Source organism: Haliotis rufescens, unplaced genomic scaffold, assembly GCF_023055435.1.
Source record: "Haliotis rufescens isolate VD_foot unplaced genomic scaffold, xgHalRufe1.0.p SCAF_1, whole genome shotgun sequence".
Classification (NCBI taxonomy): Eukaryota; Metazoa; Mollusca; class Gastropoda; order Lepetellida; family Haliotidae; genus Haliotis; species Haliotis rufescens.
Genome location: NW_025963779.1, coordinates 9,669,124 through 9,675,125, shown reverse-complemented (window position 1 = coordinate 9,675,125; position 6,002 = coordinate 9,669,124).

The following is a 6,002-nucleotide window of genomic DNA, read 5'->3' as shown; positions in this document are numbered from 1 at the left end:
TTGTCAGACGTTGCCATTCTATTCCCAGCAAACCCAATTATTAATATCCCGCATGGCCGTTTTCCTGATATTTCCTGATTTTTAATCAGTGGTGTTATTTTTCATTTCAGGTTTGTTTTAACTACAAATATGTTGTTTCTGAAAAGGTAGGGGGTCGAAATTGGCGCGCCATCTGACCAGTTTCATCTTAAAGATAATTTTCTGTCTTTTTCTGCTGAACTCGTTTCGTTAATAAGATTTTGCAAAATGGACTTTTCAGCTTTTCAATGAAAACAGCGAGGAAATATGAAAGAAACATGAGCCCTCCATGCAAGGATAACATGATTATTTATAGCTCTGTATTCAATCGTGTTTTCGCGTGTCTTTTTGGGGGTAATGTAACCTTTTGTTCATTATAAGGTTTTGTATCTTATTTTCAAACGGCGTTTCATTAATATATATACAGGTACTCAAGAAGTAAAGAACAAATTACAAGTTATTATTCGCTAATTTATATTTAGCAAAACCTTAGTTTTCATTGATATTACGGAAATACTGTTCAAAGTTCACAAACATTATGTCAGGAAGGCGGGTACAATCACCACATAAATCTTCAGAATGCCAACCACAAAATAAGAACCTTACATTTACATCATGCAGATGACCCTGCTAGTGTAGCACCCTGTGTAGACGGTGACACAGTCATCACTGTTGTCTATAACAGACTGACAGAATGATAAAGTGACGGGCCAAAGAAAGTATCGGGTGGAAACTTTTATTTGACCAAAATCTTACACACGTTAAAAAAATGTTACCAGGCTGAAAACAATCGCCGAAATACTGCCAACTGAAGGTCCAAAGCACAACTATGATCCCCGCATCAAATACATCCCCATCGAATCAACAATTCTTGTTCAGAGACTATCAAACATAGATGTATTATTTTTTTCTGCTTGACAGTTTACAACGTAACCCATTAAAACGCAGTAAGTTAGTATCCGGTGGTTCCGGAGTAGAACTATCTGGGATCCTCAGCGCCGAAATCTGGTGTTTTTAGAAATGTGCTAATTGAGTGAAGAACGAACAACATGGAATTACATGGCAATTTGGTTGTCCGGGTGACATAGGCTCGTGCACGAACCATCGACCACTGGTTTTCTACTTCCGTGACCTTTAACGCCGTAGACAATCTTGGCGTATATAAATACTGACTACAGTGGAACGCCAAATTCATATATTTTTGACAACACGGTCCTCTTATTCATATACTTTGAAAAGACATTTTTTTCTTTAATTTCTTTAATTCCTTTATTTCCTCTTTGACAACACATTCATATATTTTCTCTTTGACAATACAGTCATTTATTTCCTTTTTGACAACACATTCACATATTTTCTCTTTGACAATACAGTCATTTATTTCCTCTTTGACAACACATTCATATATTTTCTCTTTGACAATAATTAATTCATTTCCTCTTTGACAATACATTCATTAATTTCTTTGTGGACAACACAATTTATTTATTTCCTCTTTGACAACACATTCACATATTTTCTTTTTGACAATACAGTCATTTATTTCCTCTTTGACAACACATTCATATATTTTCTCTTTGACAATACAGTCATTTATTTCTTATTTGACAACATATTCATATATTTTCTCTTTGACAATACAGTCATTTATTTCCTCTTTGACAACACATTCATATATTTCCTCTTTGACAACACATTCACATATTTTCTCTTAGACAATACATTCATTAATTTCCTCTTTGACAATACATTCATTAATTTCTTTTTGGACAACACAATTTATTTATTTCCTCTTTGACAACACATTCACATATTTCCTCTTTGACAATAGTTTCCTTTCTTCTTACACATGGTCAACACGTTATTCATCTAACTCTCTGACAGCGCTTCTTTTCTTCTTCCTGTTGATAGCAGGTTTATTTTATTCTATGAACACATGTTCCTCTGAATATTATTTGACAACACTACCCCCCTCGGTTCATTAATGCCAGAAGCCAACAGCACAAAAATACGCTATTCCTGCAAAGATACAGATGTGGACCTACATTTAAGGCAATATATACCCTCTGTTATTCCGTAGATTTTTACTGTCAATTGTATTTGAAATATGGTGATTCCGAGTCAATACTGCAACTGTCAGTAGGGTATCTGTTTGATCAAGTGAAGTGACACCGCGTCTGCTACCACTGAGCGCCTCAACGGTCGTTGAAGTTGCCCGCCTCAGGGGACAGAAAAGAAGAGCCACGGTCGCTCTCGTTCTGTATGTGCTGGCGAAATTAACAAGAGCGTGCGGTTAGGCTGCACTGGTTAGAAGAACGATACATATCCAACATCCAGACCACGTCCTCCTTGTGATCATCATTATCATCAACATCATCGTCGCCGTCACCATCGATCTGGTGTTAAATTAATATATATTCCTGAAAGGCTTTGCATAGAGCAGACAGCTCGTGTATTGTTTCAGTTCAATGTCCCAACCACAGATAAAGACTGAGTATGAGGCGTGGGTGGTGGGGGAGAGGGGTGGGGTGCGGTTTGGGGGGCGCACGACTTGCCTAGTCGTCTAAGGGTCGACATTTCGCTGTGCAGAGTTGCGTCCCTTGAGCACACCAGACACCTATGATTGTGGGTTCTCCCCGACTATGTTTCTAGGTTTGTCAGCACCATACCCGTGGGTTTAACCACAGTGGCAAACGTCTAGGACTTGCAGCACTTCGTGCTTTCTTCACACATAAAGCTGACGCGACTGGAATTCTGTTAAAAGCGGTGTCAAACCCAACTCACTCACTCACTGAATATGGGAATATGGGAATACTAGGACTGTTGTGGGGGCTATATCATCAAATCAGATAGAACTGTTCCGTCAGATTTAATTAACGTCATCATGTGAGCACGTCGTGTTTCAAACTTTCTCCATCTTTAATAAAAACATATCTTCAAGGAGCGCATCTACTTTTATTCAAAGAGTACTCCAGTTTATTCTGATGTTTATGCTGATGGTAATTAATACAGAAACGCGTTATTTTAACCAAGTGAAGCATGTTCTATCTCACAAAGTATGGAGATCAGAGACGCGCGAATGACCGAGAACATGCAAAACGACAATCATCGTATTTGTCTGCGAATCCGAAAATTGGGTTTGTTAGGTGCGAATGATCCCCGTGAAAAAGCAGTAAAAAACACACGTTGGTCCCAAGGGGGTATTTGAAAATTGAAGAACCAACAAAAAACAATCTCATGATTATTGTCAGAGAATTTCTGCCGAAATGAAACTTTTTACTCGTCATTTGGGTGTCAGTTTTTAGTTTTATCTGCCGAAGTGAATGTCTTTAAAACCCCTTCTCCTTCACTAAATCAAACTAAACCCAAGTTGATTAGATACGGCGAAAGCAAACATCAATTTTACATCGTCTTATTTGTGTTGGTAGGCGGAGAGAACCCGCTAGACTCGGACGGATCTCGGACTAATAGTCACAAAGGGCCGTCCAGGACGGGTCTGGAGTATATCATGGTGCATTTCGACGTCTTCTCAAACAAATAATCAAATCCGGTTACTCGAGAGAGAATTGCAAATTGCATTGTGGACAACGATATCACCATCTTAAATGATTCATCGCAAAATTTGCGATAACTTGTTTCATTATGCCATTTTTCTTTAGATCTTTTGGACAGGGTCCAAGATCACTCAACGGGCTTCTGTAGGGGGGCGTGTCCCATATGTTGATTTCCTCGACTGCCCAGCAAATGTATCAATATATACATTCTTTATCAAATCTGATGCCTCAATAGGGGAAAATTGAGTGAATATAAAGCAAAGACTTGGTTTGGAAAGACAGGGGATTTACATTGCGAACCTGTTGGATTCCGGGATTTGATAGTTGGTGAAATGTGCGTTTTACAGCATCGTTTATGGGTGTTTTATATTAATTCTTGCCAAATAAAAATGTTAATCTACAAACATGAAAGACGGCATATTTCTTGAAGTAGTTTGACTCGCAAGTGATTTTAGTGACCAATGTGGTTAATATACCAAAGGCATTTTCTTTGAAACCATGGAATAGAATAAAATCAGACAAAACAGATTATCGTTTTCGTTGCAAGCACTCGGGGAACTTTGCTTGATAAACACTTGCCTTTAGCGGGTTTTGCCATCGTAAAGTTTGAGCAATGCGAATATCTGAAGAAAATACATTAAGTTCTCTCAAAACCAAATCTAAAAAATGTATCTCTGCCACATTATCAATCTTGATACAAACTACCGACCAAAAGAAAGTATACACTGGAAAACTGGATTTGATCAAACAATTACAAGTGTTATCAAAATGTTACTTGGCTGAAAACAGGCGAATCACAGCAAACACAACTATCATAGGCCAGCCATATGAAATACATCACCATCGCATGACCAGTTCTTGTTTGTTTCATATCTAGCATTAGGCATTATTGTTGTTGTTGTTGTTGTTGTTGTTGTTGTTATTCTTATTATTTTCAGATTAAAATAAAAAATGAAGCAAAGGGGGTTTGGGTGATCCTGTCTTAGGGCCCTTGCCCCCTCTACACGCAGCCCAGACAGTGAATGGGACTTCTCCCAGGAAGCACTGCCTGGTCAAACCCACCCAGAACTTTTCGGAGAATGTGAAGACTCCCCAACACTGCAGCCTTCTGCATTACCCAGATTGTCAGAAGGGCTGTACTCCTGGTAGCAAACCCGGGTACTCTCCCAATGTCAGTCAACAGATTGGGAGGTACCAAACCTAAGGCACCGAGAACAATGGGGAGTCGGACAACTTGGTACTTGGGATGCAAGCGTGACATTTCGAAAGCGAGGTCCGCATATTTGCCATGTTTTTTCCTCAATCTTGTCAATCACATTAGTGTCAAAGGGGACAGAAAATTAAATTCAATGATATAAATGATTTTATTGGATTTATCAAAAAGGACAAGATCAGGTTTGTTGGCCTGGATACGTCTGAGGCTGTAAACAGGCCTATTCCAAAGAATTTTGTATTTATCATTTTCAATTACGCCCTCTACATATTCCGGGTCGTACCATGGGTGGACCTCTGTGTCAAAACCACAAGCATGGCGAAGACGGTAATAAAATGATCGAGCTACACCATCATGTCGTTTAAGATACTGTGTTTGTGCCAAAGCTGGCGATCCACTGACAATATGTTGGACAGTCTCATTAAATTCATTACATAATCTACATTTCATATTTACATTTTGATGCAAAATCACACATTGACGGTTTCGAGTGGGAAGTGACTGATCCTGAGCAGCAAACAGAAAGCCTTCTGTTTCACTTTCACAGGCCAACCGACTTCATCCAAGCGAAGGACTCCGCGGGATTGCTGGTCTTCTCAACACACTGCACATAAACTCGATGCAGTGGTCGTTCAGATAGCCACTCCTTGAAAAACTGAATCTGGGCCGACTTGACATGGCACTCCGCTTGGTTGACACTCATTTCTGTAACGTCCAGTTGTACAGAACCATCAACAAAATCAACACCGACATTGAGATTATGTCCCATACCCTTGGCTCGTTTTAGAAAACTGTGGAATGCCTTGTTTTCATCATGAGTCTTGACATGCTTCACAAGAGGATCATCAGACAAATAAATGTGTGTAAAAGTGCACAAAACAATTCTATCATGAAGAGCCCCAACCTTAATCAAACCACGTCCTATTATTATTATTATTATTATTATTATTATTATTATTATTATCATCATCATCATCATCATTATCATTTTTATTAGTATTATCATTATTATCATCATTATTATTATTATCATTATTATTATTATTAATTCAAATTCACCATATTTTTGTCTCAAGTTACTACAAAAGAAATCCCCGATATTATACAGCAAATGTATGACGTATTTGTCAGTGCTACTTTAAGTTAACTATCACACGGTTTTTGTTTCACAAGCCGCAGCAAAGCATGAAAGATTGAGCACGTATCAATCTTCCAAT